General features: G+C 38.1%; 1 protein-coding gene across 4 annotated transcripts in view; it reads right to left on the bottom strand.

The window, feature by feature from the left end:
• Positions 1-3,269: 3,269 nt before the first annotated feature.
• The window catches only part of LOC110859964 (5-hydroxytryptamine receptor 1), a 51,816-nt gene continuing 40,723 nt past the window's right edge, over positions 3,270-14,362 (bottom strand). For 3 of the 4 annotated variants that reach the window (XM_035859810.1, XM_035859812.1, XM_022109005.2), the window contains one exon: positions 3,270-6,094. The gene's annotated coding sequence lies outside the window, so the exon portion shown is untranslated. Of the gene's footprint in view, positions 6,095-7,027; positions 7,203-14,362 lie in introns of all 4 variants that reach the window. The other variant, XM_035859811.1, reaches the window with a different exon arrangement.

Genomic DNA, 14,362 nt, shown 5'->3' with positions numbered 1-14,362 from the left:
TCTGAACTTGGCAGAAACAATTAGTAGGTTGAGTTGTAAAGCGTCTTTCTAAATTTTAGAGAAATGAGAATATCTGAAAAATGTACCTTTGGTTAAAGCGTAAAAGTCAGTTATCATTTGAACAATCTCATTTTATGGAGAAAGGCGTTTGTCCTGTAACAGAACCTGTGACGAAAGGGGAAAACATTTTCTGTTCAAATTTTAGTTTTATTTTATGCTGAGTTGTGGTAAATATGTAACACCAAATTGATATTTTTATTACGGTACCTTAGATTTGTAAAATACATTCCTATTCCTCTACTGTGATAGAAAATGGAAATATCGGAAATGGGAAAGAATTGTGTCGCAGATAAATTTGAACAGTAATGCAGCTGCGTATATGAATTTATGTATTAAATTGAAGTACTAAGATTTAGGCTTTCAAATAATATTTTACATGCATGGAAATATCGATAGTCTATATTCGTGTTGTAAGTTGTGGTCGAATTTTTGGTTAGAGGTGGCAAAACTCCTTTATTCCAGTGATTCCTAGCAAATGTACCGTCAAACGTGGTAAGCCTCCCAAAAATAGATTTCTTCATCAACGTCTCCTCAATCAGAATTTCACTTAAAAAGTCTAACAAATTTCAACCAATGGTTAGTCGCCCAGCTACTTTTGTTTATATGCATGAAGTGAAAGTTCCAGTGGTAAATCTATCAGGTGACCAATCCGGCTGGAGCATTATGTTCCTTCTTTTCTGAGTACATTTCCATGTTCTAAGAAACATGTGGTTCCGAAACATTTATAAAGTTGCATAAAATAGTAAAGTTCTTTCCTGTTGGGAAGTGAAATTGGGTGAAATACTGCAAGGGAAATTATCCACGAGACTGATGTGATGTGCCGTATTTTGCAAGTTGTCTAAAGTAAAAACCTCACATGTCCAATTTGCAGTGAAGACTTATGCAATTCCCTTCTGTCGTACTTGCGATGCTACGCTTCCCAGTGCAGAACGACTCCAAGAAGAAATAAACATGAAAAAAATGTAAAACTAAAGGTTTTGGATATTTCTTCGTTGGTTTTCTTGGATCATCCGGTTTGGGTTAAGAAGCCGAACAAATTTAATCTATATCTTGTCATGCTGGATGTTCCACTCAATTTATCATTTGAGACAAATGAGCAAGAAAAAGTTTTTGAGGGTGCGATTTTTCAGAGGAAATTAGAGAGGTGCAGGCAGGGTGTTGGTGCGTGTGCATATGGTGGATATGAGAAATTTAGTATGTACGAGCATCACAAAAATACAGGATCTTAACGATACAGACAGGCGAGAATTAAGGTCTGAATTCCTTCATTTTCATTTCGTTTGAATGACACGGGAGGAGAGAGGAGACGTGTTGGTTGGTATGTAAAAACATGACGATTAATAATTCCTCATTTCATCCATAAACCTAGTTAAAGATTTCATAATGTGGGCGATTGGAATTTATTTACAGTTCAAGCGCTGTGATCCACTTTCTCCTTATTAATTATGTTTAAGTGGCACCTACAAAGGATTAGAAATGGATTTGAATGAAAGGGCTTGAGATTTCTGTTAATGAGATTTTGGAGATGCTCTTCTTTCCTTCTTATGTGAGATTCAGGCAAGAATTTGCTCTAAATCTGAACGTGACATTTTGTGGTGATAAGACTTTTAATTATTAATAGCTACTTATATTGAATAGAATTACCTTGTATAGCCAACCATGAATTTTTCGTTTAATTTGCTTTTCTTCACATTACTATTTATTACCCGTATTGAAAAAATGATCTTCGTGTTTCGTTATTAATTGAACGTGTAAATTGTACAGGAGAAAATTCGGAGTATTATTTACACTAGAAGTTTGTGTGTAAGATGGGGAGAATTAATTCGCTTTAATTAAATACGTCTCACTGGGCAAGGAAACATGTCGGTGCAACATTTTCTTTCCAATTAAATATATGAAACCTGAAAATGAAAGTTTGTCAAGTTCTACCTTAGTCATGATCTGCAAGGTAAATATGTAGGTAAATACGCTGGGTTGTAAGGTTTGCTTTTCCTTCGAATAATGTTCTAGAAAGGTATGAATTGTAATTCCAATTTCTTGTACTAACAGTGAAAAGTTGGGAAAGTAGTGAGGACAAGAGCGACAAGTGCCCACTTAAGCACGACATGGTGAAGAACAAAATAAACATGAAATTCAGCACGTTCACAATTTATTTAGAGGTTAAATAAAATTTCATTAACCTCCTTAAAAAAAATTAATATGAAAAGTTGCATTTTAAATTCACGCTAAAAATTGTCCCATCCTTTTTAAACTTACAATTCTTACAACTTTCTTCACCATGTCGCAATCCTCGTTAACGGCGGAATGATAAATGTCCACCGGGAAATCGGAGGAATTTGACAGAAGCTGCAGGTAGAGAAAGAAAAGGCAAGAGATGAATTACGAACAGAATGCACAATGACTTTGTTCAGATGGACATGGTCTCGTCCGTCCGTCCAATCTCAATCGGTTCATCATCAATCATCATTGTTGTCGCTTGGTTCATCTGTACGAACTTCTCAACTCAAGAACTGTATGTGTAGCAGCAGAATTCTGATCTGGTAATTTCGTTCTGCTCACTAATATCCGGTGGGCAATGTTGCCGATGCTATCTCTCTCAATTCCCCCTATTTCCGATGTCCAGTCCAGTCCTCGGATGAGAAAAAGGATTGACGAAGGATGTCTGTCCGTTTGTCTGTCTGTCTGTTGGATGTTGGGATATATGGAACTCCAAATTGCCTCGTTTTCTTCATTTCATTGCCTCTCCCGTCGTAATAATGAGCTTTCATAAAGCGTGAACGAGATGAAACCATGTGATGCTATACATTATGTAGACATTCCTCTGATGCGGAATTAATAATGCTACAAATTCTCATTTCCGGTCAGAATTTCGGCGTGGAAAGCGTAATGATTCCATCTCCCATTAGGAGGAAACATTTCTTCATTTATTGTACGTTATTTATGAAACATAAAACCCACTCTAACCGAATATCTATGTACCATTATTCAAATCACGGCCACATGGATCGGCATGAAAACGCCACATGTTTCCATTGATGCCAGTTGGTCGAGATATATTTCTGGAATCGTTGAATGACAATGCACAGTAATTGCTTTCACTCTACAATGGATAAAAATCTGTCCAATATTATGGTAATCTAGATATGTTCCCATTTTAAATCGAATTTTACTACGGATTTTGAAAAAAAGTGAGATAAACTCGCAAAGAAAACTTTCTCCAAGAAGGTTTTTTTTTATTTCACATTGTATTACATGAATATAATAATAATAATAATATAGGAATATTTACAGACTAGCGTAATTCAGACCAACACAGATAGATGAGTACATACTGTTATTTCATATCTTCTTTTTTCGTAGAAAATGTTGTTTCCTACCTCTGCTGTCGGGAACAAGTAGTTTTCCCGAAATATAAATACATAGATAATACTCTTACACCCCTAGTAGAAATCTATTTAGGAGTAATATTTATTTATTCATTAGACTTAGTACCATACTGGTTCATCTCGTTGAGTGAAACAATTTCATCGCCCTCGTCGGACCATGTACACGTTATGATAGATGATCATGTATTAGGATTTATATTTTGAGTTTGATATGTGAATGAACAGCTGCAGTACACGATTCAACAGCATGTCAACTATTAATATACTTTCTTCAGTAACAGGATTCCATATCTTCCTCAATATTTATAATAATTTCGGAGGAAACAAACCGTTACGAAGGAGAAGAAATTGGTAGGACGATGTATCAGTAGCACCATGAATCAGCTTGCGTAGTGATAAAACATCTACGCCATGCACTCAAGCAGGTATGTAGTTCACGACGATGGTATCATTAAATTTCTCAAGAAGAAACTCAAACTAAGCTATTACATAAAGTTCCTTTGAGAACGTGATAAATATTACACAATACACGGTCAATAATGGAAGCTACAAAATGTAGGAAAACTCGTAATATTCTAGACACACAATAGAATTTATCTCGTTTATGACACGCGAACAATGCGTATCTTTTCACATTGAGGGTAATAATACGACGATATTGAGGAAAAGCAGAAATGCGACATTGAGATTAAACTTGGATTTGACGATTTTTTTTCTCACACGGATGTAGAATATTGTTTTTTGACGAGGATACGTATATACGAATGGGTACATATAAATGTGGTGGTTGGCGTTGGATTGAATACTTTTATGGATTTATGTACATATTTGGGAGAAAGATACATGTACCGTTAGAGTGGGTGCTTAATGGTCAGTTGCTTTAATAAATACTGATGCTTTTACATATACAGTCAGGTTTATTTAGCTAAATGTATGTATGATCATGATAGTCTTTCTGTGTGTGCAAAGTTCAAGCGCTGTTTGACTCTGGATTTCATTTGCTCTTAAATTTTCAGCAATTCAAAACAGATCTTGAGAACATGGTCGAAGCAGCATTATTACTCGGGAAGGTTGACAGAGTTGGAGATTTAAGAATCTGGAGGATAAAGAATATTCAGTCCATTCAGTGTTCAAGGAAGCCAGACAACAAACAAATCAAAATCAGAAGAAGGGATTTCGAAGAATCATTTCTTCTTGACCAGTATCACAAATGTGGTTTTGGTGAAAGGTTGCCTGGCCTGGCCTTTGAATGGATGGTGGTCGTCGTGGTCGTGGTGGGTGACTTTCTCTCCTTTCGTGAATTGTTATTGCGTCGTCTGCTAGTGTCGTTTCTTGACTGGAGACGATATCCGGGGGCAGAAAGTTTTCTAAGAATAGACTCAACAGCTTTCTTTCCTCGTCTCACAAAATTCAATATATTTATATCCACCAAACCCAACAACTGCTCATGATGACACCACTCTTGAACACATTCTCTTCAATTTTCTCCATTTTTCGATACGTTCAACATTCTCTCACGTTATTGAAACATTTCCTCTCTCTTTTTTTCCACAAAACCAATGTATATATTTCTTCCTGGAAAAGCTTCAATGGGCTTCATTGCACCTAGAGATCTCAACTCATGTCATAGAATTGCATGCATCGAACCAACAATAAATCGGATGCGTATTCCATGTAAAGGATGAACATATCCACATCTCTTAATATCTGCGTGAATCCGCAGCACAAAGTAAAGTTGGCTTAGAGGGACGGAAGCCAGTTTGGTTGAGAGATTGGCTTGGGCTTGGCAGTTTTGTGCGGAATTGACGACGACGACGACGACATGGTTGCAAACCTTATCAATCTACCCATCCCTCTCACATACCACTTCATGGTCTCTGATCCAGTCTGGGTCGTGGTGGTAGTCGTGTTAGTGACTAAGCTGCGACGTGGCGTGGGGAATCGGGGAATGAAACCCACTTTCATTTCCGTTCCCAAGTGGACTTTCAGATCCACTTAATCTTCTCGATTTTGAAATTCATCTCGACTTCCGAAATGACAGATATCACTCCCCGTTCATTTTTTCGGACATCGCTCACACCTACATACAGCGCAGAGTGACGTAACTGCTGTAGCCTGCTCTTCTACTCTATTAGTCGCTCCTGACTCTTGAGAGATGATCAAACACTCGGATGCTGAGAGAGACCATGGATGGATGGTGGATGCATGCACTCTTGTATTTTTTTCAAAAGCCATCCATTTCATTTTTATTTTACGTCAAGTTTGTGTGTTATTACGTCTGCCGTGAGTCTTTCACCCCCCATTTGAACAAGTGCTTTCAGCTGTTTCCTCGATCCTCGCTTAATTCTGTGATGAGGCAGATCTTGATTTGGGCGTTGTGTAACGATCAATCTCATTTCTTACGACGACGACTGACTGATGCCTCGGTATAAAAGTTGTTGTTCGTCAATGATCATAAGACGACGGCGTCCACCGCGGTGTGATGATGAACAAATGCCTGAGCCAACAAAACCAATCCTGATGCGGAATTCTGCGGGGGAAGAGCAGATAATCTCACGGGATGAACCACCACTTGGAGCCATGTCAAGTCTGTCGCCCTGAATTGGTCGAGTATACATATCTGTCACGATTTCTCTCCTCTGGTGAAACTGAAATAAGTAATAAAAAAACGAAAAATATTACTGATTGGAGAAAGCACTGTATCAAAAAGTGTAATAAAACATGTTTTAATTAATGTGCTGTATATAATGGGCATCATTACGTACGAGCCAAAAGTAAAAGCACTAATAAATAAGCGGCACAAGATACTACATCCTAAGCTAAATATGAAACGGTCGTAAATAAATCAACAATATGTAACTCTAGCTCGAGAAATCAGGATTAATTGCACTTTTGGAACCAATTTAACCACAATTTGCAACTATTTCAGCAAGAGTGCTTTTTACTACGTGGACGCGTAAATAAGCACGATTACATACGACGCAGTACAGTGATGTGTGAGTGGGCAGATTGCAGAACGCGACAAGAAACTTAAAAGGATGAAATTCCATAAATAGACTGTAATGGGCATTATTGGGAGTGGGAGAGTCTGCTCTTGGTCATCATCGAAGCAATAATGATTCAATATTTTACGAGCTTCTTCTCCTTTCCCAATTCTAAAGGGTTCGAATACTACACTCACTTCACTTCTGATGTAGCTTTACGTGCCTACCTACAAGTTGAAGTAAGTGGGATGAAAGTATTGCCAATAGGTTGGTCAAGAATGAGAAGAAGCAAAGTCAAGGAGCACCGCACCACACGACGGATGACCATAATTGGTCTGCTCGTCTATCCAAACATCATTTCCTTCAAGAATTCGTCTTGTATAGCTTTGATGCAAGATTGACTTTACGATTTTTCTCTCAAGTTACATAAGCCAATAGGAGTTTTAGATGAAAGATATGACGACTGGATCTGGAGTAATCCGAAGGTTAACATTTATAAGCAGCTTGTTGGACACAAATCCAGATATGTCCATCATTTTCATTTCTGTGAGTTACGGATTTGTGAAATGTGTGCGGTATTATTTCGACTCGACCTACTTGATATTTATTGACCAAGTCTGGTTTTGATTTGATTTCAAATCTTATTGGAAGTTGTAGTAGTGGTGGCGTTGCTAGAAAGTTGTTCACCATGGAACTGATCGACTGCATACTTTCCCTCTGAGTTGTTGAGGTTGACCTTAAATTGTTATGTCCAAATGCCAATCAACTCAATCTGGAATGAGAAGAAGGGTAATAATAAATATCCACATAGCCAAATTTAGAACGTATTTCATTCTGATTAGCAAGTTGGATTTATGTAAAAGCAATTCAAACTAGATGTGCTTGTGTAAGATGTATGTTTGCTTTATGGCCAACAATGCTAATTTGATTATATAACCGACGTATGTAGATAAACGTTAGTTTAATACCACGACAAGAATTTCATCCGGATTTAACTAACCGCAACAACAACAACAACAGCCACACCTTCTCGCGCAACCGAAATCAATCAAGTTTCAAATCTTGGTAAACACAAACATTACTTGTAATTGTTTGTCACACAAAACTTGTTACAGAACAGAAAGTGTTCCACTGCCGAATATAATTTGGAAGGACAAGCAGCAGTGAAAGTTGGAACTGTGGTTACAATCAAACTTTCACTCAAACCTGAACCAATTATACGGAAAGCTCAAGTTTCCCATTTACTTACTTTCACACAACTCTTATTTCCTTTAGAAAACCATGATTCGGATCCTACTACAATGATTGGAGTACAGAAAATACGTGCATAATTCCAACTTTAGACACATTTCAACAACATTGAGACTAGAAGAACCTTAATCTTGATTTTGCGCGTCCGGCATTAAATATGGTTTTATTTTGGAGCTTTATGAACCCTTCCCGTGGGAATACATAAACTAAACTAATTTCACGTCCTCTGAATTGTCTGGGTGTGATGTGATCCCCTCGTAAACTAAAAGACTAAAATTTCACTATGCGTTGCCCTGCATTCGAGAATTGGTCAGAGTGGAGGAGAAGGAATCTCCAATTTAATTCGGAGGATTCTCATCTAGGATCAGGACGGAATTCTTGAATTTGAGAGAACAGCGTAGTCGTGGCAAGAGTAGAATTTGATGTTAGTTATGCTCATCCCATTCCTTATGCTTTACAGCCTCTGAGCTGGATTTGATGTTTGGTTTGGTTGGAGTCTGGACTACTGTAAATGGAAATTCGGCAATCTGCGACTAATTTTGATGCGTTGTCTGCGACTTAAGAAGAGAGAAGATGTAGGTACTTTGTTAGCTCTGTTTGTTGTTGGCCTCATTTCTCATACGAAGTGGAATGAATGACGCGCACAATAATGCAGCTGACATTTGCTTCATTCCGGAAGAGAAAGTAGTACATTTGACGAGAAAATTTATTATTTCAGAGCAGCAGAACGAACTCTGACACATTTCTGTCGTTGAACTTATTCGTAGTTGTCGCTTATCACATTTCATCAACAAGTGGGCACTCTCGAGGGATTTGAGGGCAGGATGCAAAAGTACGTGTATGTGATGACGTAAATCCCCAACAAACCTCTCCATCAGCAGTTTCATATCCAGCATTTCAAATTCAAAAATAGCAGAACACCGTAAAAAGATAGTCCGAAAAAGATGAAACTTAATCTACAGAACGTCGTTAGGAATTCGGTAAAAGCGAACCAGAAACCAGATGAAAGTTGGAATTATGAAAGTTTTTTGCTGCACTGAAATGATATTGTGGGCGTTTAATGATACCATTGTTTACATACTTTTCGAATTAATTGAGACATACTGAAATTTCATAATTGGACTGGTGTACCAATATATTTTCTTGCATTGTTACGTATTTAGTTATGAATGGAGAAAGTTATGTAACACAAATTCTTATATCATACATACGCCAATTAATAACCCACAAATTAGCGATGGATGAGTTATGTTAGCCAAAAAATCCAAGATTTCCCCTCCAGTTCGTTCCTCCATGCTTGGTTAATGATTAATGCAAAATTGAGGCGACGAATGAGCGAGAATTGATTATATGTATAAATATATGCATGTAGCAGGTGAGTAGAACCTAAAAATAAAACCGGTTGCCGCAGTCGGCTGCTTTTGTACCCATGATGAATGACTCCATTAGCGTTCGTCCGAGAATACGACACGGGAAGTGAATGGAATGGATGATGATGATGATGTTTCTTACGTATATTTTACTAAAGAAATCTAGTAATCTGCAAAAAAAGAGTAACAAAATCCATTTTGCTAAAAACAAAGTTGTATATTCGTACTCAAAAAATACTAATTTTTTTTGCTCCTCCAAAAACAAACCGGAAACTCATCATCATGTCGATACTAATGGGAATTTACTACTATTTTGATCCATGTGACGCACAATATTCGGATGTGCATGGTTTGTAAATAATTCTGCAGTGTGATCCGCTAACTGGCAAGGAATATGGATTATCACGCTCAATAATAATGTTTATTCACACACTCCAAACTAATATATTCTCCGAGTATCTCGAAAATCTTGAGCGAGTTTATTGCTTCATGGACCATGAAATATAGATACATAGAAGAATATCAGTTATAAATAGCGCAAAAGGTGCCCATGTGTTGTCTCGAAATACCACAAGACAGATCTAATATTAGGTTCAACAGTTAGACAGATTGTTTTGCATAATAGCGCGTGTATTTGTATCTACGGTGGCAAGGTGCTCATAGTTAAATGACATTTCGTGTAGTTGTGACATTTTCTTCCGCGCTAGAAGACCAGCCGCATCATGTCGACGACGCGGTTGACATGTTTTTCATAAAACCGTGCAAAAAATATGCAAGCTTGGATATGATCTTATATAATACACTGAGAGAGATTTTCCTTGTGTTCAAATTCACACATCTTTTCTAAAAATGGATCACTTACTTTCCATTACATGACAAATTGCTGTTTGAATGATTTAATGCAATCCATGACGGTTAGACTCGGCCACACTTCCCACATCTGTTGGTTGCAAACAAACTTTGTGTGGTTTGTTAAAGGGCGAGATTACGCAATGAGCAAAATCTCATCTCTTTTACAAACGAGGAATAGTTAACAAGGATTCATTATTACTTACGTGTTACGTCCGACGGGAGGTTATGTAACGTAAAATGTATGTATTAAGTTACCCCCAGCTATGCGATCTAATTTTGTTAAAATAAATGAAACACTTGGATACCATGTAGCACGGCGGACTAGTTTATTTCATGAAATATCGCTGTATTAGTCATTACCACTGGAGTTTAACGATGAGATTTAATGCTTTCACTTTCCCACCCGTGATTTCTTTCTCCATTAAATAACTCGCTCGCTCGCAGCTACGTACTCCCCGCTACTAACGATATTAAGGTATTTGCCCTTATTCTCGAGATGCGTAATCCTTACATACTCCGAAAAAGCCGCAGTCTTTTACGTCAAGTTATTACTTTCTTTCTCATCCTCCTCGAGCTACGAGGTTTAGCCGGAAGGAACAGGAAGGATGGAGGGGGAAGGGAAGAGCTGACCAAATTTCGCAAATAAAACGACCCCACTCCACTTCTCCTTGCGCCCACCTAATTAACTGAAATAGGCAATATTCTTGGAATGGTTAAGTGTGTGCAGTTCACCTGGTGACTCCATTATCTTACATTTTCATGGCGCCGTGCTGTATGGAGGAGAAGAGAATGCACCCCTTCCTTTCTCCTCTAATCCATTATCCGTTAACTAGTCTCAGCTCATACTTTCTCCATCTGACTACTATTAATATCAGCCGCCACAGTAATCCTCGTCGCCCTCCATTACATCCATATATCCGCCACCTTCACCTTCATAATATCCCAGATATTTCCTGCTGGTCACACGTAAAGAAAGTTGCACATCCATCCATTCCTGAATGCAATGTCACCAAGTGTTTTCGTCTCTATTTCTAATAACACTTGCCAACTTGACATTTCCCACAACTTGCTCCCCTACCGATCAGGATGAACATGAAAACCATGTTTGGCAGACGTTTTGGTCTCAGATCTCCTTCTCAACTTGGTGAAAGAAAGTTACTTTACTTACTTTCTCTCTCCCACAAAGTTGTTTGCATTGCAACTTCATATCCTCCTAGCGAAATTGGCTAATGAGTTTGGGCAAAAAATTGACGTGTGGGTGGGCGTTTAATACGAGGAATGTGAACCTAACTCCCACGGCAAATAGTAATATTTCTCTTTAATGATGTTTAAGAAGTGTGTATCAAGTCGTCCAAAGCCCTACTGTGAAAGTCGCGATACGTGATCCCATGGCTGGTACGATTTTGCATCAATTTGTAAAAATCTGCTCCTGCTGAAACTAAGTATGGACATTTGTACACACAAAATTTGCAGAGAGGCAAGTCTCCTTTTCTTACACGCGTGAAGGCGATATCACGTCACATAGTTCTATAATAAATGATCCGTAATGACCTGGAAATCAACAAAAAAACATGCCGTGCATGCTTTGATCTGGTAGCAGTAAGATTTTCTTCTGTGTGTGAGGATGCCTGACGAAAACTAAATGTCGATGTCAAGTCAGGTTGAAAAATCATTCATCCGGAAAGTCAGAACAGAGACTTGAGCTGAATGGATCTCTGGATGAATCGCAGGATTTGCACTTGACTCAAACTTATATAGTACAACTATCATCATCATCATCGTCTCATGATGAGACGTCGGGCGAGGAGGAGATAGTCACTGGAAAAGTTGATATTAAGTTGGGTTGGACCCCTAAATTTTTCCACATTAAGGCTGAATACTAATCCAAAGTTGGTATTATAATGGGGGTTTATTATGCAGAAAAATAGCAATCTCTGTGGTGGGAAAGCCCGGTGGGACTTTTTTTTCTCCTCTTTGACTTGAATAGCTCTAGATCTATGATAGGTTTTCCTATTCTTGTCAGATTTTACATGTTCCGCTCCGCCTCGTCCAGAACCGCAATCACATCCAGGCTCGGATGTGAGGAGTCGCAGTTGATGGATATTTTATCAAAATGTGATGTAATAGGCGCACATTTAGACCACTCCTACTGGAAAATTCTTGCATAACTCACCCCTTTCAATCAACAAATCTATTAATAAGATTTTTATAATTTAGCCTTCCTATATAAATGATTCGCCCACCCTCGCACTCCAGGACTTTGAAAAATAAATGCATTCTCAAATTGGTAACCTTTTCTCCTTCTAAAAAATGCGAAGCCATTCCTACATCGCCACCACTACATGATGCACAAACACACAAATTTAGGTAGGAGGAAGAGAGGATGCTATACGTATAAGGTAGGAACCCCAAAGGGAGTAAAATTGGAAATTAGAATTAGGAAGATAGAGCCAGCGAGGCGAAACTACTTTCACCACGAGCAGCTACTTTTCCCTTCAAAAGAAACGGTTAAGTCGGGTTTTCTTAATCAAAAACTTTTATAAGATAAAAAAATCATCCTTCCTCCCACAATTGCCTGGCATTGTATTTCATCCCTGGTGCTTTTGAGCGTGTGGATGTATGTACTCCCTACTGCGTCGTGATGCGATGAGACTGAGACCACAATGTCCCCTCTCCTTGGCCTTATATATAGCCAGATAACAATGGAACAATAATAATGACAAACCAAAAGTAGGACCAGCCAGGCTTGAATTTTTACATATATTTTGTGTCACGGACGGCTTTCACTTTCCTTAGTTCTGTCGTCAACTTTATTTAATTTAATATTTTAATTTTCCACAGCACCCGCAAAACGAGAACTGGTTTACATTTTTTTCCGCAGTGGGCTGATTACACTGATGACGGCAATAATAAAATAAAATGAATCCCTGTGCCTTTTTTTGTAAAGGAGACGAGGTGACATTGATGCCTCGTGTTGCGCGAGGATTGCAGATTTTTCCATAACACATCCTTCTTTCTATTTCCGTCGCATTTCCTAACAATACAGATGCTAAAGTTTTTATTGGCTTTAAAATGAAATTCATACCGAATCTCGTTTAGTTTTGTTGGAGCTGTGTTATGAATTTTAATTTAATTTGCAGTAAGAAAACTAGTTCAAAGTTCGTAGGAAAAAAATACAGTGAATGTATCTACATATGTAAATTGTAACAAAAACATGTACAAGGCCTTTTTTTTAATTTGGACCAAAATACAACTTCCTATTGTTGCATTTTATTTGCTCATGTGGGTCGAAGTTTGTTAAGGCATGCGATTTCCTACGTCAATTGAGCAGATATTATATTAGTAAGGAACTCAGGAGCTCTTTGATTGGTTTCTCTTGTAGATTGGTTGTTGTTATGTTCAAATAACACAAAAACACATTCTGACGACGACCCTGATTCGTAAAAAAACCAAGCCTTTCAAGAGTTCCAAATAAAATTCAAATTTGTTCAACAAATTACCTGTTCCATAAAGGCAGCGAAGCAGCAATCGCGATGAAGAAGTTTACCAAACGTTCAAAACTTGCAAATTGGCCTTGGTATACAAACATCGAAATTGAATAATGGTTTACATTGCATCAGTTATGCTTGTAACATCGCAAATTTACTTTTGGCCAATCATTCACTAAGCTAACTCAATGTTAACAATAGTTCATCGATGGCTCATTCAAATGGGAGAAAAATTGAACGTTTTTCCACACAAACTTTCTCCTCTTCCATCCATAGAAAACTTTTAATATGAAAATATAAATTTTTCTCAAAATTTGTCAACATTCACCACTTGAGTCTTTCTCTCTCGTTCAAAGGACTGAACTGAATTCAACAGAGGGACGGAATGTGACAAATAACGAAAGAAGAGATTTATGCGAACTGAAGTGGCCAAATTTCAACCAAGCTCGAGTCAAAAGTACTCAAAAACACATGCCGCTTCCAGGATTGATGGAACAATTTTAAACGTGAGGGAGGGAGGATTGGATGGTGAAAAGACTACGCATTTACAGCCAACGGGTGTTTCGTCAGCATAATATTGGCACTTGAGCGACACGGGCGCTCACCCACTTGTACCCATATTGACAAAGAGGAAACGTGTTTTCGCATTTGTATTGGGAAAGTGGGAGCTCAAGATTGTGAATGAAAAATGACTACTGGCCCTTAGTGGACACCTTTAAACTCGAATTGCTCCCATGCATGGTCAGGAGATCAATAGGTGTCCGACCGGATATTATATTATCACGCGGAGAAAGTTGAACCGTTATATTATTCAATCGAAAAATGCATAATTCACTTCACGAAGGGGGCGGATGAAACCCGAGGTGTGTAAACAATTTTGATAGCGATAATAAAATCTATACTAGAAAATTACGTAATGTCCACAATTTCACATAAATTTTTTCGTGGCTGCGCACGAGAATCTCGATCAA

This window comes from Folsomia candida, unplaced genomic scaffold, assembly GCF_002217175.1.
Source record: "Folsomia candida strain VU population unplaced genomic scaffold, ASM221717v1 Fcan01_Sc028, whole genome shotgun sequence".
NCBI lineage: Eukaryota > Metazoa > Arthropoda > Collembola > Entomobryomorpha > Isotomidae > Folsomia > Folsomia candida.
The sequence above is the reverse complement of the archived record's forward strand: the minus strand, read 5'-3'. Positions and strand labels throughout refer to the sequence as shown.